The following is a 25,139-nucleotide window of genomic DNA, read 5'->3' as shown; positions in this document are numbered from 1 at the left end:
CCGCGGGAGGCTCTGAGATATTTGAGAAATACATCTGTAAAATGTAATTCAGACTGCCTCGTGCCCATTATGCTGTACCGCTTCGGCAAATGCTTTATCTGCGCCATTCGCCTTAATCACATCTGAGAGTAATTCTTAAAATAAACGCCTGTCGCTAATTGTTCGTCATCACAGATACTGTTTGCTATACGGCCACGACGCGCAACTGATTTCCAAAATTCATCTTTCTCCTGTGAGGATGGAACTTCCGATGCCTGGTTTATTAGAGCAGTGCTCTACCACTGAGCTAAAGAGGCGCGGCCTAGCGGTACTCTTGGGTACTTTGTCCTTACGGTCGTCTGCATCATCAGACTTCAGCTGACAACACTTCATATTACCGGCTAATATTTGCAGCTATGGCGACCCATTACTGCTTGGCTACACATCAGACACGTAACCGATGTGCTCTCCAAACTACAACACATGCATTTCAAAACATGTCTTCCACACATGTCTACAAAATCACCTTCACATTCAAATACAGTTTCCTTGTGACTGACAGAGACGTAGGCAAAGTTTAAAGTTGCTATTTCCATTACATCTCGTTAATCAGAAAACCGGTAATTTACATCAGCAGCGGAACAAATTCCGTTCCGCCCAGCGTGTGGCTCGAACCCACGACCCTAGGATTAAGAGTCTGACGCTCTACCGACTGAGCTAGCCGGCTACCTCGGTGAATACCTGTCGGATAGCACGTCACACAGTACTCGTTTGGGTTGGGTGGTCCCATACAGAATCTCTCCATGCATCCTAATGTTTTCCTAACGTCACACTCGTCACGTACTTCACCTTTATGTCATAATCATTTCTGAGAGGTAAAGAAATTGCATGACAGCATGGAGAGCTAGTGGCGTCATAATTAACACACATACTTTGTGACTCAAAAGCCGAACGAGTTACTTTCCGACGTTGTTTTAGATGTGCAAGTGCCAGTCAAAACTCGCGGTGTCGGCACTCTGCCGACCATTTCGCTAGTTAACACCGGTCTTGTTGTGTGTGTTTCAAGCTCAAGAGCATTTCCAAGCAAAAAATGGTCAACAGCAACATTCAGACGGTTTCGTATGCTCAATTGCTACATTAAAACGGTATGTTTCTTTTTCAGAACTGGAAAAAAAAGGAGCGTGACAACATTCGAACCTGTAATCATCAGATCCGAAGTCCGACGCCTTATCCATTAGGCCACATGGTCACTGACGACCAACTATATCATGTATACGACTCATCTCGAAACGCTCACACCCCTGAGGATCTGTGTTTTCGTTCTACACAGCCGCTGCCCCTTGCTCTTTCCCACCCATTCGTTACATTCAACCTCTTACGAGACCGACCAAATATACACTGAGAAACAAGACCACACACTTTGTGCATTCGGAATCGAAGGCAGGGCGTCCCTCGCCGCATTTGCTACGATGGCCATTTGCTACTTCTGCAGAAGCGGCGGCGGCGACGACGACGACGATGACCGCGAGAGGCTCTGAGATATGTGAGAAATACAATTGTAAAATGTAATTGAGACTGCCTCGTGCCACTTTATGCTGTACCGCTTTGGCAAATGCTTTATCTGCGCCATTCGCCTTAATCACATCTGAGAGTAATTCTTAAAAAAAACGCCTGTCGCTAATTGTTCGTCATCACAGATACTGTTTGCTATACGGCCACGACGCGCAACTGATTTCCAAAATTCATCTTTCTCCTGTGAGGATGGAACTTCCGATGCCTGGTTTATTAGAGCAGTGCTCTACCACTGAGCTAAAGAGGCGCGGCCTAGCGGTACTCTTGGGTACTTCGTCCTTACGGTCGTCTGCGTCATCAGACTTCAGCTGACAACACTTCATATTACCGGCTAATATTTGCAGCTATGGCGACCCATTACTGCTTGGCTACACATCTGACACGTAACCGATGTGCTCTCCAAACTACAACACTTGCATTTCAGAACATGTCTTCCACACATGTCTACAAAATCACCTTCACATTCAAATACAGTTTCCTTGTGACTGACAGAGACGTAGGCAAAGTTTAAAGTTGCTATTTCCATTACATCTCGTTAATCAGAAAAACCGTAATTTACATCTGCAGCGGAACAAATTCCGTTCCGCCCAGCGTGTGGCTCGAACCCACGACCCTAGGATTAAGAGTCTGACGCTCTACCGACTGAGCTAGCCGGCTACCTCGATGAATACCTGCCGGATAGCACGTCACACAGAACTCGTTTGGGTTGGGTGGTCCCATAGAGAATCTCTCCATGCTGCCTAATGTTTTCCTAACGTCATACTCGTCACGTACTTCACTTTTATGTCATAATCATTTCTGAGAGGTAAAGAAATTGCATGACAGCATGCAGAGCTTGTGGCGTCAAAATTAACACACATACTTTATGTGACTCAAAAGCCGAACGAGTTACTTTCCGACGTTGTTTTAGATGTGCAAGTGCCAGTCAAAACTCGCGGTGTCGGCACTCTGCAGACCATTTCGCTAGTTAACACCGGTCTTGTTGTGTGTGTTTCAAGCTCAAGAGCATTTCCAAGCAAAAAATGGTCAACAGCAACATTCAGACGGTTTCGTACTGCTCAACTGCTACATTAAAACGGTATGTTTCTTTTTCAGAACTGCAAAAAAACGAGCGTGACAACATTCGAACCTGTAATCATCAAATCCGAAGTCCAACGCCTTATCCATTAGGCCACATGGTCACTGACGACCAACTATATCATGTATACGACTCATCTCGAAACGCTCACACCCCTGAGGATTTGTGTTTTCGTTCTACACAGCCGCTGCCCCTTGCTCTTTCCCACCCATTCGTTACATTCAACCTCTTACGAGACCGACCAAATATACACTGAGAAACAAGACCACACACTTTGTGCATTCGGAATCGAAGGCAGGGCGTCCCTCGCCGCATTTGCTACGATGGCCATTTGCTACTTCTGCAGAAGCGGCGGCGGCGACGACGACGACGATGACCGCGAGAGGCTCTGAGATATGTGAGAAATACAATTGTAAAATGTAATTGAGACTGCCTCGTGCCACTTTATGCTGTACCGCTTTGGCAAATGCTTTATCTGCGCCATTCGCCTTAATCACATCTGAGAGTAATTCTTAAAAAAAACGCCTGTCGCTAATTGTTCGTCATCACAGATACTGTTTGCTATACGGCCACGACGCGCAACTGATTTCCAAAATTCATCTTTCTCCTGTGAGGATGGAACTTCCGATGCCTGGTTTATTAGATCAGTGCTCTACCACTGAGCTAAAGAGGCGCGGCCTAGCGGTACTCTTGGGTACTTCGTCCTTACGGTCGTCTGCGTCATCAGACTTCAGCTGACAACACTTCATATTACCGGCTAATATTTGCAGCTATGGCGACCCATTACTGCTTGGCTACACATCTGACACGTAACCGATGTGCTCTCCAAACTACAACACTTGCATTTCAGAACATGTCTTCCACACATGTCTACAAAATCACCTTCACATTCAAATACAGTTTCCTTGTGACTGACAGAGACGTAGGCAAAGTTTAAAGTTGCTATTTCCATTACATCTCGTTAATCAGAAAAACGGTAATTTACATCTGCAGCGGAACAAAATTCCGTTCCGCCCAGCGTGTGGCTCGAACCCACGACCCTAGGATTAAGAGTCTGACGCTCTAACGACTGAGCTAGCCGGCTACCTCGGTGAATACCTGCCGGATAGCACGTCACACAGAACTCGTTTGGGTTGGGTGGTCCCATACAGAATCTCTCCATGCATCCTAATGTTTTCCTAACGTCACACTCGTCACGTACTTCACTTTTATGTCATAATCATTTCTGAGAGGTAAAGAAATTGCATGACAGCATGCAGAGCTAGTGGCGTCAAACTTAACACACATACTTTATGTGACTCAAAAGCCGAACGAGTTACTTTCCGACGTTGTTTTAGATGTGCAAGTGCCATTCAAAACTCGCGGTGTCGGCACTCTGCCGACCATTTCGCTAGTTAACACCGATCTTGTAGTGTGTGTTTCAAGCTCAAGAGCATTTCCAAGCAAAGAATGGTCAACAGCAACATTCAGACGGTTTCGTACTGCTCAATTGCTACATTAAAACGGTATGTTTCTTTTTCAGAACTGGAAAAAAACGAGCGTGACAACATTCGAACGTGTAATCATCAGATCCGAAGTCCGACGCCTTATCCATTAGGCCACATGGTCACTGACGACCAACTATATCATGTATACGACTCATCTCGAAACGCTCACACCCCTGAGGATTTGTGTTTTCGTTCTACACAGCCGCTGCCCCTTGCTCTTTCCCACCCATTCGTTACATTCAACCTCTTACGAGACCGACCAAATATAGACTGAGAAACAAGACCACACACTTTGTGCATTCGGAATCGAAGGCAGGGCGTCCCTCGCCGCATTTGCTACGCTGGCCATTTGCTACTTCTGCAGAAGCGGCGGCGGCGGCGACGACGAAGACGACGACGACGACGACGACGACGACGACGACGACGACCGCGAGAGGCTCTGAGATATGTGAGAAATACATGTATAAAATATAATTCAGACTGCCTCGTCCCACTTTATGCTGTACTGCTTTGGCAAATGCTTTATCTGCGCCATTCGCCTTAATCACATCTGAGAGTAATTCTTAAAAAAAACGCCTGTCGCTAATTGTTCGTCATCACAGATACTGTTTGCTATACGGCCACGACGCGCAACTGATTTCCAAAATTCATCTTTCTCCTGTGAGAATGGAACTTCCGATGCCTGGTTTATTAGAGCAGTGCTCTACCACTTTTTTTTTTTACTTTTTTTTTTTTTTTTTTTTTTTGGGCCTCCCTTCTCCCCACACAGCCCATCCATTCGCTCTCCTTTTATGCCTGCTTCGGCGAGCTTCTATGCTATATCGACTGATTTTTTTTTCAAATTTACTGTGACAGTTAGGGAAATGAAATGATGTTTGGCTTCTTCGCCATGTGAGGCTTCTCCTCCGTAGAACTGAAAATTGAAAAATTAAGGCTTCTTGGGAATTAATAAATTGTCACTCTTGCTTCACACTGAAAAAAATTAAACAAAAATAGAAAGATTGTAACTGAGGAACACGTGCAAGAAGCTTCTACTGCATTGTGTGCAACGAAACCACCTTCCGATATTACCGAGATCCTGGAAAATCATCATAGATGAAAGTAGTTGCTGGAGATATGGGGTTCATCAGCAGTAAGTGTGAAGCCGCAGTGCCGTTTCGGGGTTCTGTCCGAGGCCTTCACGGCTACCGTAGCGGCCCTGGGGCACACGAAGTCCCCACCGTACTTCACCCTCAACAGCGATCCCCTACTTTGGCCTGTGACTACATTTTTCGTAGACGAGGGCTATTAAGATGTTTATCCAATCCCTTGTCTCTGAAACAGAATGTGTAACATGTTACCAAAAGTTTTTTTGTGGTCCCTGCGCGTACATATCTGATAATATTTTGCTCGTTCGTATAATTCGTATTCTAAAACACGGTCATTGCCGTGTTCAGATATAACGTAATGTACATAATTGCCAAACAACCACAACACAGCATTGGTTTTCTGGACAGGGAAGAAAACACCATCGGGGAAGAGTAATTTTTCAACATTGATCTCAGTACTAACAGTTCTGGTTATAAAGGCTACCCGCCGTTGGAGTCCCCTCCATATTTCGGCGTATCCGCCACAGAGAAAGCGGTGGATCAATGTGTGAACTGCGTCACATCGGGTGCACACAATCGTGTCACTAAGACCAATGGAGTGCAACTTTTCGTTAGTGGAAACTACGTTATTAACAACTCGGTACCAGGTTGCCTGAATGTCGGAAGACAGTTCACGATTACTAAAATTTTTCCAAATTCTTTTCCAGTCTTTGTCGGGATATCTGCACTCCATTTTGTTGACATGTTCTTTCGTTGTTAAGAGTTCCATTAATTTCCTGCAATTCCTTGATTGTGGATTCGTGACAATACTGTCCATGTAGCTAATCTCTAAAAAGAACTGTTGAATATATTTCAATTTATAATTAATTCCGCCTATATTTATGGGTGGACGTAAATTTTCTGGCTGTAGGAGTCGATACAGCCTGGCTGTAATACTATGTGGATGTTTTTCTATAATTTGTAGGGTCCTCTTTATATATAACGCCGTAGTCTTCCGCCATATATCTGTTAAACCTAGGCCACCTTCAGCGGAAGGTAACGTAACTGTACCGACTGCTACTCTAAAAATATTCCCTGTCCATATAAATCGGCAAATGATACTCATTATACGTTTGGCAATGGGTTTCGAAACTGGCAATATTTGACCTATATATATAGCTTTTGATAAAATGGACCAATTAATTATTCCGATTCGTTGTTTAATGTTCAGATGTCTGGTCTGATTGAGTATTGTGGCTCCTCTGATTGTATCCAGTACTTTCTTCCAATTGTAGGTCATGGTCTGAAGCGGACATCGGTAAAAGGTGACACCCAGAGCGGTGTGACGATCGACGGAGCGTGCCCATTCCAAACGGACATCTTGAAGACCTTTAAGATTTAAAAACGAACTCTTCACCTCGTTAACCCTAGCGCCTGTAGCTTCACAAAAGATCTGAATATTCGTAGTTAATTTCTCTAAATCTTCGTTACTACGAATAACCACTCCAACGTCATCAGCATATGCATTGGTGACGTTGTTAACGCCAGATATCGTGATGCCCTCAAGATCGACATCGAGTCTCCTTAGTAAAGGCTCCAGTGCAACAACATACAGGAGCATTGACAAAGGACTTCCCTGCGGGACGCCGTTGCGAATTTCAATAGGTGGAGTGAAATGCCCATTTACAGACACTTGTGTTTGGATGCCTTCAACAATGTTAATTAAAACTTGCACAAAATGTTGACTAAAACCCACATAGGTCAACGTTCTGAACAAAAATAAGTGGTTGACCCTGTCAAAAGCCTTTGAGAAGTCGATAAAGGCAAGGCCTCCTGGTGAGGATGACGTTGCAAAAATTGCAGAGACATCCCTATATTCACAAACAGTTTTAAAAATATTCCGCCCCGAGAGACAGGTTTGGTGGTCACCTATGATCTTCTCCATTAGAGGTCTCAGTCTTTCCTTCAGTACACGTGCAATTATTTTATAATCCGAGTTCATCAAACATATTGGTCTCAATTGATTGAGATCTTTAACTGTCGCGTTCCTTCCCTTTGGTATTAGCACAGTTACGCTTTCTTTGAACTCACGTGGAACAGTAACACCTTGCAACACTTCATTTATCACTTCTGTGAATTGATTACCGATGAGAGGCCAAAATTTACAATAAAACTCTACAAGCAAGCCATCAGGCCCTGGGGACTTACGGGTAGGCGAATATTTAAGTATATCAAACACCTCCTCACATGTGATCGCAGTGGTAAGGGACACATTGTCCTCGTCATTGATAACGTTGTCGATACCTGTAGTTCGTAGCAAATCGTTCGCACAGTCTAGATTATACCGGGTTTCAGTATATAACGTACGATAAAATCCATAAACTGCATTTAAAATGTCAGAGTGTTCCGTCAGCACCCGGTTATCGCCCACTCTAAGACAAGCAATAAACGCTCGTCTTCTATTTCTTTCATGTTGGAGTAAGTGGTACAGCGATGCGTTTTCGTCCTCCACCGTTGTCGGGACACGAGATTTAATTTTTAAACCCTCCAGCTGTTGTCGCTTGAGACTTATGAGGTGAGCCTTGATCTTCTTTATTTCAATGAAAACCTCATCAGTCATCTGCTGAGCTGATAGTTCCCTTAAGCATGTATAGTAAAATTCAACGGTATTGCGAGACCACATCGCTCGCTCCCTCCCGTAAGCTATTAGGGATGATCTCAATTTCTTTTTAGCACATGAGGTCCACCACGCAAGGCGAGAGCTGTATTTATGGCGCATACGTAGAGCAGCCTGCCATACCTCCGCTACTGTTCTTGATAGGGCACCCTCGAACAACATATGGGTATTCAGCTTCCATAAGGGGCGACCCCAATACGTTCCTTGCTTCTGAAACCGAATGCTGCATTTCACTGCGAGATGGTCCGAAAAGGTAGTGGGAATTACTTCGATACTACTGATTTTATTTTCCAGGTTTGCTGTGACGTATATTCTGTCTATTCTGCTTTGCGAGCGACTACTGATGTACGTAAATTTGACTAACGTGGGGTATTTGCTTTCCCACACGTCTGTCCACTTCATGTTTGTCACCAAAGCCGCCAGTTCCCTGGAGAAGTTAAAATTTGGTCGCTGATCCTTTTTGTGAAGTACACAATTAAAGTCACCACCGATTAAAGCTTCCGCCGGATTCCCCTTAAGTAAATAGACCATATCGTTCTTAAAAAAATTAGCCCTATCATCTCTAGCGTTGTTACCAGAGGGGACATATACATTTAAAACAGTAGTAGTAAAAATTTTACAACTGATGCCCCTCCCATTTTCTAACAGACAGATATCCTTCACATCAATACCATCTTTGACAAGGATCGCAGTCCCACATGTGGCTTCCGGTGCAATATTTAAAATCTCTTGAAAACCTGGGACATAAAAGTTGTGGACATTAAATTCCTGTAGGAGGGCTATATCAGTATCCGACTGGTAAAGGAAATCTTTTAAAGAAGCGACTTTCGTTTCACTGCGAATCCGATTTATATTGATCGTGGTCACATTATATGTCAGTTCCGTTGGCATAGGTGCAGGTAAAAGAAATTGGCTAATGAAGTATACCCCATGCAGAGTCACGTCTGTACCATTCCATTCTGTCTGTCAGAAAGAAAAATAGACATTAAAAAAAAAAAAAAATTAAATGCCACTAGCATGTGTCAGGTCCATCTCCATTCCGTGGTCGGTGCGATCTTCTTGGGCATCGGCCCAATCAAGTCCTTTTCCTGAGACAGTTCGGTCTAAATCCATAGTAGTGCCGGTCTGCAAACCTGCGACGCCAAGCGGTGCGCGAGGTTGTTGTTGAAGATCATCTGCATCGGCACGACTCATCTCCGCTTCAGTACACTCGTTAACTCGTGCTACTGGGCATTGTTCTCGTAGTCGTTCATTATCCCTTAAATGTTTTAACTTTTCCCGCAATGCAGGAGCTAAACTCTCTGCTGCTTTGTGTGCCAATCTCCTCTTCTTGCCTTTCTTCGAAGATCTCTTCGGCGATCTAGCAGGAGATGAAGTTTGCGACCTGTCAGGAGAAGTACCGGATGATACGTCTGACGTCGCCTGTTCCTTTTTTCGGACAAAATGCCGCGTATCGCATTCCACAACGGCAGAAGGAGGCGCATCTTTTTCCATGGCTCCCACTGGTAGCAACCCAGTCTCCAATTCTACACTATCGCTCGTTGTGGTTTCCTTGACGCAAGTGTCTTCTGTGGGCGCCAACGTGAAACCAATGTCCAGATTGCTATCTTCGTTCATAGTTTCCGCAGAGTGGATGCCTGGAGCGTCCACTCCTCGGAAGCTAGTGGCAATATCCTCACGTTGGTGGGAATCCTGACGACGCAAGGAAACCTCCGTTGCGGGTATTTGGGGATCTTCGGCCGAGTCCGCGGAAGAACGAGCAACCACAGTGGGAGAGTTGGAAAAAGTTGGCGTCGGCATAGATTCGAGGGGCGCGGAGCTGATCGGCAGACCATCCGCAAATCTAGAGCTTGAAGCCGGAGTATCATCGACAACCGCCCGCGAGGCAGCAGGCTCCCCGCGCACAGGCGGCACCGACTCGCCTCGGCTGCGGAAGTCAGCAGCGGCAGCGTATGACAACTTCATACCAACAACAGGGCCGGAACTCGGCATCTCGTCACGTGGTAACTGCGGGACACGCCTCCGTGAACATTCTGCACGAATGTGTTCCGTGGAATTGCATAAAGCGCAAGTCCGCGGTTGCCCATCATAGATAATCAAAGCACGATACCCACAAATATTAAGATAAGAGGGGACATGCTTCTGTAATTCAATCTTAATTTGCCTTACGCCGTTCAAGACAGGAAACATATGAGCTTCAGACCACCTTTCTGCCACATTGGAAATAATTCTGCCATAAGGCCGAAGGGCAACATTAAGTTCTTCGGCCGGAATTTCAAAAGGGAGCTCAAACACTCTGATCGTACGAATCCCGTACCCAGCATGACTAACAGCAACGTCACTCACATTCCCATCAGAATGATTAAACTTCACGCTACCTCCGCAACGATCCACAATGGAACTCCATAATTCTGGACTTTTCATCTTCAGATACACAGCATTTGTCACAAACGAGAGATAAACTCCGACAACATCATCACCGTTAATCAATACTTTTTCGATAAACCATGCTTTAATTTCAAATGCTTTAGGTCGAACGAAATTTCGATCGAAAGTAAACTTGATTGTGTCTTTCCTCAAATAATTCGACCTATTCATTCTAGAACTTCATGAATACAAGTGCAACACGAATAGCGGCTTAGCAGCACCACTAACCTCAAACGCAGCGACTCAGCCTGTGTTTACTACAGCCAGACGTCCAGCTCCGCCACACGTCCGTCCCGCTCGGCGGCTGACTCGCAACTGTGAAATTCATCTTTCTCCTGTGAGGATGGAACTTACGACCCCTGGTTTCTTAGACCAGTGCTCTACCACTGAGCTAAAGAGGCGCGGCCTAGCGGTACTCTTGGGTACTTCGTCCTTACGGTCGTCTGCATCATCAGACTTCAGCTGACAACACTTCATATTACCGGCTAATATTTGCAGCTATGGCGACCCATTACTGCTTGGCTACACATCTGACACGTAACCGATGTGCTCTCCAAACTACAACACATGCATTTTAAAACATGTCTTCCACACATGTCTACAAAATCACCTTCACATTCAAATACAGTTTCCTTGTGACTGACAGAGACGTAGGCAAAGCTTAAAGTTGCTATTTCCATTACATCTCGTTAATCAGAAAAACGGTAATTTACATCTGCAGCGGAACAAATTACGTTCCGCCCAGCGTGTGGCTCGAACCCACGACGCTAGGAGTAAGAGTCTGACGCTCTACCGACTGAGCTAGCCGGCTACCTCGGTGAATACCTGCCGGATAGCACGTCACACAGTACTCGTTTGGGTTGTGGGGTCCCATACGGAATCTCTCCATGCTGCCTAATGTTTTCCTAACGTCACACTCGTCACGTACTTCACTTTTATGTCATAATCATTTCTGAGAGGTAAAGAAATTGCATGACAGCATGCAGAGCTAGTGGCGTCAAAATTAACACACATACTTTATGTGACTCAAAAGCCGAACGAGTTACTTTCCGACGTTGTTTTAGATGTGCAAGTGAAAGTCAAAACTCGCGGTGTCGGCACTCTGCCGACCATTTCGCTAGTTAACACCGGTCTTGTTGTGTGTGTTTCAAGCTCAAGAGCATTTCCAAGCAAAGAATGGTCAACAGCAACATTCAGACGGTTTCGTACTGCTCAATTGCTACATTAAAACGGTATGTTTCTTTTTCAGAACTGCAAAAAAAACGAGCGTGACAACATTCGAACCTGTAATCATCAGATCCGAAGTCCGACGCCTTATCCATTAGGCCACATGGTCACTGACGACCAACTATATCATGTATACGACTCATCTCGAAACGCTCACACCCCTGAGGATTTGTGTTTTCGTTCTACACAGCCGCTGCCCCTTGCTCTTTCCCACCCATTCGTTACATTCAACCTCTTACGAGACCGACCAAATATAGACTGAGAAACAAGACCACACACTTTGTGCATTCGGAATCGAAGGCAGGGCGTCCCTCGCCGCATTTGCTACGATGGCCATTTGCTACTTCTGCAGAAGAGGCGGCGGCGGCGACGACGACGACGACGACGACGACGACGACCGTGAGAGGCTCTGAGATATGTGAGAAATACATCTGTAAAATGTAATTCAGACTGCCTCGTGCCACTTTATGCTGTACCGCTTTGGAAAATGCTTTATCTGCGCCATTCGCCTTAATCACATCTGAGAGTAATTCTTAAAAAAAAAAACGCCTGTCGCTAATTGTTCGTCATCACAGATACTGTTTGCTATACGGCCACGACGCGCAAATGATTTCCAAAATTCATCTTTCTCCTGTGAGGATGGAACTTCCGATGCCTGGTTTATTAGAGCAGTGCTCTACCACTGAGCTAAAGGGGCGCGGCCTGGGGGTACTCTTGGGTAGTTCGTCCTTACGGTCGTCTGCATCATCAGACTTCAGCTGACAACACTTCATATTACCGGCTAATATTTGCAGCTATGGCGACCCATTACTGCTTGGCTACACATCTGACACGTAACCGATGTGCTCTCCAAACTACAACACATTCATTTCAAATCATGTCTTCCACACATGTCTACAAAATCACCTTCACATTCAAATACAGTTTCCTTGTGACTGACAGAGACGTAGGCAAAGTTTAAAGTTGCTATTTCCATTACATCTCGTTAATCAGAAATACGGTAATTTACATCTGCAGCGGAACAAATTCCGATCCGCCCAGCGTGTGGCTCGAACCCACGACCCTAGGATTAAGAGTCTGACGCTCTACCGACTGAGCTAGCCGGCTACCTCGGTGAATAACTGCCGGATAGCACGTCACGCAGTACTCGTTTGGGTTGGGTGGTCCCATACAGAATCTCTCCATGCTGCCTAATGTTTTCCTAACGTCACACTCGTCACGTACTTCACTTTTATGTCATAATCATTTCTGAGAGGTAAAGAAATTGCATGACAGCATGCAGAGCTAGTGGCGTCAAAATTAACACACATACTTTATGTGACTCAAAAACCGAACGAGTTACTTTCCGACGTTGTTTTAGATGTGCAAGTGCCAGTCAAAACTCGCGGTGTCGGCACTCTGCCGACCATTTCGCTAGTTAACACCGGTCTTGTTGTGTGTGTTTCAAGCTCAAGAGCATTTCCAAGCAAAAAATGGTCAACAGCAACATTCAGACGGTTTCGTATGCTCAATTGCTACATTAAAACGGTATGTTTCTTTTTCAGAACTCGAAAAAAACGAGCGTGACAACATTCGAACCTGTAATCATCAGATCCGAAGTCCGACGCCTTATCCATTAGGTCACATGGTCACTGACGACCAACTATATCATGTATACGACTCATCTCGAAACGCGCACAGCCCTGACGATTTGTGTTTTCGTTCTACACAGCCGCTGCCCCTTGCTCTTTCCCACCCATTCGTTACATTCAACCTCTTACGAGACCGACCAAATATACACTGAGAAACAAGACCACACACTTTGTGCATTCGGAATCGAAGGCAGGGCGTCCCTCGCCGCATTTGCTACGATGGCCATTTGCTACTTCTGCAGAAGCGGCGGCGGCGTTGACGACGACGACGACGACGACCGCGAGAGGCTTTGAGATATGTGAGAAATACATCTATAAAATATAATTCAGACTGCCTCGTCCCACTTTATGCTGTAACGCTTTGGCAAATGCTTTATCTGCGCCATTCGCCTTAATCACATCTGAGAGTAATTCTTAAAAAAAACGCCTGTCGCTAATTGTTCGTCATCACAGATACTGTTTGCTATACGGCCACGACGCGCAACTGATTTCCAAAATTCATCTTTCTCCTGTGAGGATGGAACATCCGATGCCTGGTTTATTAGAGCAGTGCTCTACCACTGAGCTAAAGAGGCGCGGCCTAGCGGTACTCTTGGGTACTTCGTCCTTACGGTCGTCTGCATCATCAGACTTCAGCTGACAACACTTCATATTACCGGCTAATTTTTGCAGCTATAGCGACCTATTACTGCTTGGCTACACATCTGACACGTAACCGATGTGCTCTCCAAACTACAACACTTGCATTTCAGAACATGTCTTCCACACATGTCTACAAAATCACCTTCACATTCAAATACAGTTTCCTTGTGACTGACAGAGACGTAGGCAAAGTTTAAAGTTGCTATTTCCATTACATCTCGTTAATCAGAAAAACGGTAATTTACATCTGCAGCGGAACAAAATTCCGTTCCGCCCAGCGTGTGGCTCGAACCCACGACAATAGGATTAAGAGTCTGACGCTCTACCGACTGAGCTAGCCGGCTACCTCGGTGAATACCTTCCGGATAGCACGTCACACAGTACTCGTTTGGGTTGGGTGGTCCCATAGAGAAACTCTCCATGCTGCCTAATGTTTTCCTAACGTCACACTCGTCACGTACTTCACTTTTATGTCATAATCATTTCTGAGAGGTAAAGAAATTGCATGACAGCATGCAGACCTAGTGGCGTCAAAATTAACACACATACTTTATGTGACTCAAAAGCCGAACGAGTTACTTTCTTGTCGTTGTTTTAGATGTGCAAGTGCCAGTCAAAACTCGCGGTGTCGGCACTCTGCTGACCATTTCGCTAGTTAACACCGGTCTTGTTGTGTGTTTCAAGCTCAAGAGCATTTCCAAGCAAAAAATGGTCAACAGCAACATTCAGACGGTTTCGTACTGCTCAATTGCTACATTAAAACGGTATGTTTCTTTTTCAGAACTGGAAAAAAACGAGCGTGACAACATTCGAACCTGTAATCATCAGATCCGAAGTCCGACGCCTTATCCGTTAGGCCACATGGTCACTGACTACAAACTATGTCATCTATACGACTCATCTCTAAACGCTCACACCCCCTGAGGATTTGTGTTTTCGTTCTACACAGCCGCTGCCCCTTGCTCTTTCCCACCCATTCGTTACATTCAACCTCTTACGAGACCGACCAAATATAGACTGAGAAACAAGACCACACACTTTGTGCATTCGGAATCGAAGGCAGGGCGTCCCTCGCCGCATTTGCTACGATGGCCATTTGCTACTTCTGCAGAAGCGGCGGCGGCGACGACGACGACGCCGACGACCGCGAGAGGCTCTGAGATATGTGAGAAATACATCTGTAAAATGTAATTCAGACTGCCTCGTGCCACTTTATGCTGTACCGCTTTGGAAAATGCTTTATCTGCGCCATTCGCCTTAATCACATCTGAGAGTAATTCTTAAAAAAAAACGCCTGTCGCTAATTGTTCGTCATGACAGATACTGTTTGCTATACGGCCACGACGCGCAACTGATTTCCAAAATTCATCTTTCTCGTGTGAGGATGGAACTTCTGATGCCTGGTTTATTAGAGCAGTGCTCTACCACTGAGCTAAAGGGGCGCGGCCTAGGGGTACTTTTGGGTAGTTCGTCCTTACGGTCGTCTGCATCATCAGACTTCAGCTGACAACACTTCATATTACCGGCTAATATTTGCAGCTATGGCGACCCATTACTGCTTGGCTACACATCTGACACGTAACCGATGTGCTCTCCAAACTACAACACATTCATTTCAAAACATGTCTTCCACACATGTCTACAAAATCACCTTCACATTCAAATACAGTTTCCTTGTGACTGACAGAGACGTAGGCAAAGTTTAAAGTTGCTATTTCCATTACATCTCGTTAATCAGAAAAACGGTAATTTACATCTGCAGCGGAACAAATTCCGATCCGCCCAGCGTGTGGCTCGAACCCACGACCCTAGGATTAAGAGTCTGACGCTCTACCGACTGAGCTAGCCGGCTACCTCGGTGAATAACTGCCGGATAGCACGTCACACAGTACTCGTTTGGGTTGGGTGGTCCCATACAGAATCTCTCCATGCTGCCTAATGTTTTCCTAACGTCACACTCGTCACGTACTTCACTTTTATGTCATAATCATTTCTGAGAGGTAAAGAAATTGCATGACAGCATGCAGAGCTAGTGGCGTCAAAATTAACACACATACTTTATGTGACTCAAAAGCCGAACGAGTTACTTTCCGACGTTGTTTTAGATGTGCAAGTGCCAGTCAAAACTCGCGGTGTCGGCACTCTGCCGACCATTTCGCTAGTTAACACCGGTCTTGTTGTGTGTGTTTCAAGCTCAAGAGCATTTCCAAGCAAAAAATGGTCAACAGCAACATTCAGACGGTTTCGTATGCTCAATTGCTACATTAAAACGGTATGTTTCTTTTTCAGAACTCGAAAAAAACGAGCGTGACAACATTCGAACCTGTAATCATCAGATCCGAAGTCCGACGCCTTATCCATTAGGTCACATGGTCACTGACGACCAACTATATCATGTATACGACTCATCTCGAAACGCGCACAGCCCTGACGATTTGTGTTTTCGTTCTACACAGCCGCTGCCCCTTGCTCTTTCCCACCCATTCGTTACATTCAACCTCTTACGAGACCGACCAAATATACACTGAGAAACAAGACCACACACTTTGTGCATTCGGAATCGAAGGCAGGGCGTCCCTCGCCGCATTTGCTACGATGGCCATTTGCTACTTCTGCAGAAGCGGCGGCGGCGTTGACGACGACGACGACGACGACCGCGAGAGGCTTTGAGATATGTGAGAAATACATCTATAAAATATAATTCAGACTGCCTCGTCCCACTTTATGCTGTAACGCTTTGGCAAATGCTTTATCTGCGCCATTCGCCTTAATCACATCTGAGAGTAATTCTTAAAAAAAACGCCTGTCGCTAATTGTTCGTCATCACAGATACTGTTTGCTATACGGCCACGACGCGCAACTGATTTCCAAAATTCATCTTTCTCCTGTGAGGATGGAACATCCGATGCCTGGTTTATTAGAGCAGTGCTCTACCACTGAGCTAAAGAGGCGCGGCCTAGCGGTACTCTTGGGTACTTCGTCCTTACGGTCGTCTGCATCATCAGACTTCAGCTGACAACACTTCATATTACCGGCTAATTTTTGCAGCTATAGCGACCTATTACTGCTTGGCTACACATCTGACACGTAACCGATGTGCTCTCCAAACTACAACACTTGCATTTCAGAACATGTCTTCCACACATGTCTACAAAATCACCTTCACATTCAAATACAGTTTCCTTGTGACTGACAGAGACGTAGGCAAAGTTTAAAGTTGCTATTTCCATTACATCTCGTTAATCAGAAAAACGGTAATTTACATCTGCAGCGGAACAAAATTCCGTTCCGCCCAGCGTGTGGCTCGAACCCACGACAATAGGATTAAGAGTCTGACGCTCTACCGACTGAGCTAGCCGGCTACCTCGGTGAATACCTTCCGGATAGCACGTCACACAGTACTCGTTTGGGTTGGGTGGTCCCATAGAGAAACTCTCCATGCTGCCTAATGTTTTCCTAACGTCACACTCGTCACGTACTTCACTTTTATGTCATAATCATTTCTGAGAGGTAAAGAAATTGCATGACAGCATGCAGAGCTAGTGGCGTCAAAATTAACACACATACTTTATGTGACTCAAAAGCCGAACGAGTTACTTTCTTGTCGTTGTTTTAGATGTGCAAGTGCCAGTCAAAACTCGCGGTGTCGTCACTCTGCTGACCATTTCGCTAGTTAACACCGGTCTTGTTGTGTGTTTCAAGCTCAAGAGCATTTCCAAGCAAAAAATGGTCAACAGCAACATTCAGACGGTTTCGTACTGCTCAATTGCTACATTAAAACGGTATGTTTCTTTTTCAGAACTGGAAAAAAACGAGCGTGACAACATTCGAACCTGTAATCATCAGATCCGAAGTCCGACGCCTTATCCGTTAGGCCACATGGTCACTGACTACAAACTATGTCATGTATACGACTCATCTCTAAACGCTCACACCCCTGAGGATTTGTGTTTTCGTTCTACACAGCCGCTGCCCCTTGCTCTTTCCCACCCATTCGTTACATTCAACCTCTTACGAGACCGACCAAATATAGACTGAGAAACAAGACCACACACTTTGTGCATTCGGAATCGAAGGCAGGGCGTCCCTCGCCGCATTTGCTACGATGGCCATTTGCTACTTCTGCAGAAGCGGCGGCGGCGTTGACGACGACGACGACGACAACCGCGAGAGGCTTTGAGATATGTGAGAAATACATCTATAAAATATAATTCAGACTGCCTCGTCCCACTTTATGCTGTACCGCTTTGGCAAATGCTTTATCTGCGCCATTCGCCTTAATCACATCTGAGAGTAATTCTTAAAAAAAACGCCTGTCGCTAATTGTTCGTCATCACAGATACTGTTTGCTATACGGCCACGACGCGCAACTGATTTCCAAAATTCATCTTTCTCGTGTGAGGATGGAACTTCCGATGCCTGGTTTATTAGAGCAGTGCTCTACCGCTGAGCTAAAGAGGCGCGGCCTAGCGGCACTCTTGCGTACTTCGTCCTTACGGTCGTCTGCATCATCAGACTTCAGCTGACAACACTTCATATTACCGGCGAATATTTGCAGCTATAGCGACCCATTACTGCTTGGCTACACATCTGACACGTAACCGATGTGCTCTCCAAACTACAACACTTGCATTTCAGAACATGTCTTCCACACATGTCTACAAAATCACCTTCACATTCAAATACAGTTTCATTGTGACTGACAGAGACGTAGGCAAAGTTTAAAGTTGCTATTTCCATTACATCTCGTTAATCAGAAAAACGGTAATTTACATCTGCAGCGGAACAAAATTCCGTTCCGCCCAGCGTGTGGCTCGAACCCACGACAATAGGATTAAGAGTCTGACGCTCTACCGACTGAGCTAGCCGGCTACCTCGGTGAATACCTGCCAGATAGCAGGTCACACAGTACTCGTTTGGGTTGGGTGGTCCCATAGAGAAACTCTCCATGCTGCCTAATGTTTTCCTAACGTCACACTCGTCACGTACTTCACTTTTATGTCATAATCATTTCTGAGAGGTAAAGAAATTGCATGACAGCATGCAGAGCTAGTGGCGTCAAAATTAACACACATACGTTATGTGACTCAAAACCCGAACGAGTTACTTTCCGACGTTGTTTTAGATGTGCAAGTGCCAGTCAATACTCGCGGTGTCGGCACTCTGCCGACCATTTCGCTAATTAACACCGGTCTTGTTGTGTGTGTTTTAAGCTCAAGAGCATTTCCAAGCAAAAAATGGTCAACAGCAACATTCAGACGGTTTCGTATGCTCAATTGCTACATTAAAACGGTATGTTTCTTTTTCAGAACTGGAAAAAAACGAGCGTTACAACATTCGAACCTGTAATCATAAGATCCGAAGTCCGACGCCTTATCCATTAGGCCACATGGTCACTGACGAGCAACTATAACATGTATACGACTAATCTCGAAATGCTCACACCCCTGAGGATTTGTGTTTTCGTTCTACACAGCCGCTGCCCCTTGCTCTTTCCCACCCATTCGTTACATTCAACCTCTTACGAGACCGACCAAATATAGACTGAGAAACAAGACCACACACTTTGTGCATTCGGAATCGATGGCAGGGCGTCCCACGCCGCATTTGCTACGATGGCCATTTGCTACTTCTGCAGAAGCGGTGGCGACGACGACGACGAAGACGACGACCGCGAGAGGCTCTGAGATATGTGAGAAATACATCTATAAAATATAATTCAGACTGCCTCGTCCCACTTTATGCTGTACTGCTTTGGCAAATGCTTTATCTGCGCCATTCGCCTTAATCACATCTGAGAGTAATTCTTAAAAAAAACGCCTGTCGCTAATTGTTCGTCATCACAGATACTGTTTGCTATACGGCCACGACGCGCAACTGATTTCCAAAATTCAACTTTCTCCTGTGAGGATGGAACTTCCGATGCCTGGTTTATTAGAGCAGTGCTCTACCACAGAGCTAAAGAGGCGCGGCCTATCGGTACTCTTAGGTACTTCGTCCTTACGTTCGTCTGCATCATCAGACTTCAGCTGACAACACTTCATATTACCGGCTAATATTTGCAGCTATGGCGACCCATTACTGCTTAGCTACACATATGACACGTAACCGATGTGCTCTCCAAACTACAACACTTGCATTTCAAAACATGTCTTCCACACATGTCTACAAAATCACCTTCACATTCAATACAGTTTCCTTGTGACTGACAGAGACATAGGCAAAGTTTAAAGTTGCTATTTCCATTACATCGCGTTAATCATAAAAACGGTAATTTACATCTGCAGCGGAACAAAATTCCGTTCCGCCCAGCGTGTGACTCGAACCCACGACCCTAGGATTAAGAGTCTGACCCTCTACCGACTGAGCTACCCGGCTACCTAGGTAAAAACCAGCAGGATAGCACGTCACACAGTACTCGTTTGGGTTGGGTGGTCCCATACAGAATCTCTCCATGCTGCCTAATGTTTTCCTAACGTCACACTCGTCACGTACTTCACTTTTATGTCATAATCATTTCTGAGAGGTAAAGAAATTGCATGACAGCATGCAGAGCTAGTGGAGTCAAAATTAACACACATACTTTATGTGACTCAAAAGCCGAAATAGTTACTTTCCGCCGTTGTTTTAGATGTGCAAGTGCCATTCAAAACTCGCGGCTTTGGCAGTCTGCCGACCATTTCGCTAGTTAACACCTGTCTTGTTGTGTGTGTTTGAAGCTCAAGAGCATTTCCAAGCAAAAAATGGTCAACAGCAACATTCAGACCGTTTCGTACTGCTCAATTGCTACATGAAAACGGTATGTTTCTTTTTCAGAACTGGAAAAACACGAGCGTGACAGCATTCGAACCTATAATCATCAGAGCCGAAGTCCGACGCCTTATCCATTAGGCCACACAGTCACTGACGACCTACTATAACATGTATACGGCTCATCCCGAAACGCTCACACCCCTGAGGATTTGTGTTTTCGTTCTACACAGCCGCTGCCCCTTGCTCTTTCCCACCCATTCGTTACATTCAACCTCTTACGAGACCGACCAAATATAGACTGAGAAACAAGACCACACACTTTGTGCATTCGGAATCGAAGGCAGGGCGTCCCTCGCCGCATTTGCTACGATGGCCATTTGCTACTTCTGCAGAAGCAGCGGCGGCGACGACGACGACGACGACGACGACGACGACCGCGAGAGGCTGTGAGATATGTGGGAAATGCATCTATAAAATGTAATTCAGGCTGCCTGTTCCCACCTTATGCTGTACCGCTTTGGCAAATGCTTTATCTGCGCCATTCGCCTTAATCACATCTGAGAGTAATTCTTAAAAAAAAACGCCTGTCGCTAATTGTGCGTCATCACAGATTCTGTTTGCTATACGGCCACGACGCGCTACTGATTTCCAAAATACATCTTTCTCATGTGAGGATGGAACTTACGACACCTTGTTTATTAGAGCCATGCTCTAATACTAAGCTAAAGAGGCACAGCCTAGCGGTACTCTTGCGTACTTCGGCCTTACGGTCGCCTGCATCATCAGACTTCAGCTGACAACACTTCATATTAGCTTCTAATATTTGCAGATATGGCGACCCATTACTGCTTGGCTACACATCTGCCACGTAACCGATGTGCTCTCCAAACAACAGCACTTGGATTTCAGAACATGTCTTTCACACATGTCTACAAAATCACCTTCACCTTCAAATACAGTTTCCTTGCGATGACAGAGCCGTAGGCAAAGTTTAAAGTTGCTATTTCCATTACATCTCGTTAATCAGAAAAACATTAATTTACATCTGCAGCGGAACAAAATTCCGTTCCGCCCAACGTGTGGCTCGAACCCACGACCCCGGGATTAAGAGTCTGATGCTCTAAAGACTGAGCTAGCCGTCTACTTCGGTGTATACATGCCGGGTAGCACGTCACACAGTTCTCGTTTGGGTTGGGTGGTCCCATACAGAATCTCTCCATGCTCCCTAATGTTTTTCTAACGTCACACTCGTCACGTACTTCACTTTTATGTCATAATCATTTCTGAGAGGTAAAGAAATTGCATGACAACATGCAGAGCTAGTGGCGTCAAAGTTAACACACATACTTTATGTGACTCAAAACCGAACGAGTTACTTTCCGACGTTGTTTTAGATGTGCAAGTGCCAGTCAAAACTCGCGGTGTCGGCACTCTGCCGACCATTTCGCTAGTTACCACCGGTCTTGTTGTGTGTGTTTCAAGCTCAAGAGCATCTCCAAGCAAAAAATGGTCAACAGCAACATTCAGACGGTTTCGTACTGCTTCTTTGCTACATTAAAACGGTATGTTTCTTTTTCAGAACTGGAAAAACACGAGCGTGACAGCATTCGAACCTGTAATCTTCAGACCCGAAGTCCGAGGCTTATCCATTAGACCACACGGTCACTGACGACCAACTATAACAGGTATACGGCTCATCTCGAAACGCTAAGACCCCTGAGGATTTGTGTTTTCGTTCTACACAGCCGCTGCCCCTTGCTCTTTCCCAACCATTCGTTACATTCAACCTCTTACGAGACCGACCAAATATAGACTGAGAAACAAGACCACACACTTTGTGCATTCGGAATCGAAGGCAAGGCGTCCCTCGCCGCATTTGCTACGATGGCCATTTGCTACATTTGCAGAAGCGGCGGTGGCGACGACGACGACGACGACCGCGAGAGGCTCTGAGATATGTGAGAAATACATCTATAAAATGTAATTCAGACTGCCTCGTCCCACTTTATGCTGTACCGCTTTGGCAAATTCTTTATCTGCGCCATTCGCCTTAATCACATCTGAGAGTAATTCTTAAAAAAACGCCGGTCGCTAATTGTTCGTCATCACAGATACTGTTTGCTATACGGCCACGACGCGCAACTGATTTCCAAAATTCATCATTCTCCTGTGAGGATGGAACTTACGACACCTGGTTTATTAGAGCAGTACTCTACCACTGAGCAAAAGAGGCGCGGCCTAGCGGTACTCTTGGGTACTTCGTCCTTATGGTCGTCTGCATCATCCGACTTCAGCTGACAACACTTCATATTACCGGCTAATATTTGCAGCTATGGCGACCCATTGCTGCTTGGCTACACATCTGACACGTAACCGATGTGCTCTCCAAACAACAACACTTGCATTTCAGAACATGTCTTTCACACGTGTCTACAAAATCACCTTCACCTTCAAATACAGTTTCCTTGCGACTGACAGAGACGTAGGCAAAGTTTAAAGTTGCTGTTTCCATTACATCTCGTTAATCAGAAAAACATTAATTTACATCTGCAGCGGAACAAAATTCCGTTCCATCCAGCGTGTGGCTCGAACCCACGACCCTGGGATTAAGAGTCTGACGCTCTACCGACTGAGCTAGCCGGCTACTTCGGTGTATACGTGCCGGGTAGCACGTCACACAGTACTCGTTTGGGTTGGGTGGTCCCATACAGAATCTCTCCATGCTCCCTAATGTTTTTCTAACGTCACACTCGTCACGTACTTCACTTATATGTCATAATCATTTCTGAGAGGTAAAGAAATTGCATGACAACATGCAGAGCTAGTGGCGTCAAAGTTAACACACATACTTCATGTGACTCAAAAGCCGAACGAGTTACTTTCCGACGTTGTTTTAGATGTGCAAGTGCCAGTCAAAACTCGCGGTGTCGGCACTCTGCCGACCATTTCGCTAGTTACCACCGGTCTTGTTGTGTGTGTTTCAAGCTCAAGAGCATCTCCAAGCAAAAAATGGTCAACAGCAACATTCAGACGGTTCCGTACTGCTTCATTGCTACATTAAAACGGTATGTTTCTTTTTCAGAACTGGAAAAACACGAGCGTGACAGCATTCGAACCCGTAATCTTCAGACCCGAAGTCCGAGGCTTATCCATTAGACCACACGGTCACTGACGACCAACTATAACATGTATACGACTCATCTCGAAACGCTCAGACCCCTGAGGATTTGTGTTTTCGTTCTACACAGCCGCTGCCCCTTGCTCTTTCCCACCCATTCGTTACATTCAACCTCTTACGAGACCAAACAAATATAGACTGAGAAACAAGACCACACACTTTGTGCATTCGGAATCGAAGGCAGGGCGTCCCTCGCTGCATTTGCTACGATGGCCATTTGCTACTTCTGCAGAAGCGGCGGCGGCGACGACGACGACGTCGACAACGACGACGACCGCGAGAGGCTCTGAGATATGTGAGAAATACATCTATAAAATGTAATTCAGACTGCCTCGTCCCACTTTATGCTGTACCGCTTTGGCAAATTCTTTATCTGCGCCATTCGCCTTAATCACATCTGAGAGTAATTCTTAAAAAAACGCCGGTCGCTAATTGTTCGTCATCACAGATACTGTTTGCTATACGGCCACGACGCGCAACTGATTTCCAAAATTCATCATTCTCCTGTGAGGATGGAACTTACGACATCTGGTTTATTAGAGCAGTACTCTACCACTGAGCTAAAGATGCGCGGCCTAGCGGTACTCTTGGGTACTTCGTCTTTATGGTCGTCTGCATCATCAGACTTCAGCTGACAACACTTCATATTACCGGCTAATATTTGCAGCTATGGCGACCCATTGCTGCTTGGTTACACATCTGACACGTAACCGATGTGCTCTCCAAACAACAACACTTGCATTTCAGAACATGTCTTTCACACGTGTCTACAAAATCACCTTCACCTTCAAATACAGTTTCTTTGCGACTTACAGAGACGTAGGCAAAGTTTAAAGTTGCTATTTCCATTACATCTCGTTAATCAGAAAAACATTAATTTACATCTGCAGCGGAACAAAATTCCGTTCCGCCCAACGTGTGGCTCGAACCCACGACCCCGGGATTAAGAGTCTGATGCTCTAAAGACTGAGCTAGCCGTCTACGTCGGTGTATACATGCCGGGTAGCACGTCACACAGTACTCGTTTGGGTTGGGTGGTCCCATACAGAATCTCTCCATGCTCCCTAATGTTTTTCTAACGTCACACTCGTCACGTACTTCACTTTTATGTCATAATCATTTCTGAGAGGTAAAGAAATTGCATGACAACATGCAGAGCTAGTGGCGTCAAAGTTAACACACATACTTTATGTGACTCAAAACCGAACGAGTTACTTTCCGACGTTGTTTTAGATGTGCAAGTGCCAGTCAAAACTCGCGGTGTCGGCACTCTGCCGACCATTTCGCTAGTTACCACCGGTCTTGTTGTGTGTGTTTCAAGCTCAAGAGCATCTCCAAGCAAAAAATGGTCAACAGCAACATTCAGACGGTTTCGTACTGCTTCTTTGCTACATTAAAACGGTATGTTTCTTTTTCAGAAC

General features: G+C 45.5%; 7 non-coding genes across 7 annotated transcripts; all 7 read right to left on the bottom strand.

Moving 5' to 3' along the window:
- Positions 1-633: 633 nt before the first annotated feature.
- On the bottom strand, positions 634-706 carry Trnak-cuu (transfer RNA lysine (anticodon CUU)). Its single transcript has one exon. It is a non-coding gene; the product is annotated as a tRNA-Lys (tRNA).
- Positions 707-2,135: 1,429 nt separating this feature from the next.
- On the bottom strand, positions 2,136-2,208 carry Trnak-cuu (transfer RNA lysine (anticodon CUU)). The gene has a single exon. It is a non-coding gene; the product is annotated as a tRNA-Lys (tRNA).
- A 10,340-nt stretch (positions 2,209-12,548) lies between these two features.
- Trnak-cuu (transfer RNA lysine (anticodon CUU)) lies at positions 12,549-12,621 on the bottom strand. Its single transcript has one exon. It is a non-coding gene; the product is annotated as a tRNA-Lys (tRNA).
- Positions 12,622-14,058: 1,437 nt separating this feature from the next.
- On the bottom strand, positions 14,059-14,131 carry Trnak-cuu (transfer RNA lysine (anticodon CUU)). Its single transcript has one exon. It is a non-coding gene; the product is annotated as a tRNA-Lys (tRNA).
- Positions 14,132-15,566: 1,435 nt separating this feature from the next.
- Positions 15,567-15,639, bottom strand: Trnak-cuu (transfer RNA lysine (anticodon CUU)). The gene has a single exon. It is a non-coding gene; the product is annotated as a tRNA-Lys (tRNA).
- A 1,437-nt stretch (positions 15,640-17,076) lies between these two features.
- Trnak-cuu (transfer RNA lysine (anticodon CUU)) lies at positions 17,077-17,149 on the bottom strand. The gene has a single exon. It is a non-coding gene; the product is annotated as a tRNA-Lys (tRNA).
- Positions 17,150-18,586: 1,437 nt separating this feature from the next.
- On the bottom strand, positions 18,587-18,659 carry Trnak-cuu (transfer RNA lysine (anticodon CUU)). Its single transcript has one exon. It is a non-coding gene; the product is annotated as a tRNA-Lys (tRNA).
- Positions 18,660-25,139: the final 6,480 nt, after the last annotated feature.

The sequence above is a fragment of the Schistocerca gregaria genome, unplaced genomic scaffold (genome assembly GCF_023897955.1).
Source record: "Schistocerca gregaria isolate iqSchGreg1 unplaced genomic scaffold, iqSchGreg1.2 ptg000178l, whole genome shotgun sequence".
Taxonomy (NCBI): domain Eukaryota; kingdom Metazoa; phylum Arthropoda; class Insecta; order Orthoptera; family Acrididae; genus Schistocerca; species Schistocerca gregaria.
The sequence above is the reverse complement of the archived record's forward strand: the minus strand, read 5'-3'. Positions and strand labels throughout refer to the sequence as shown.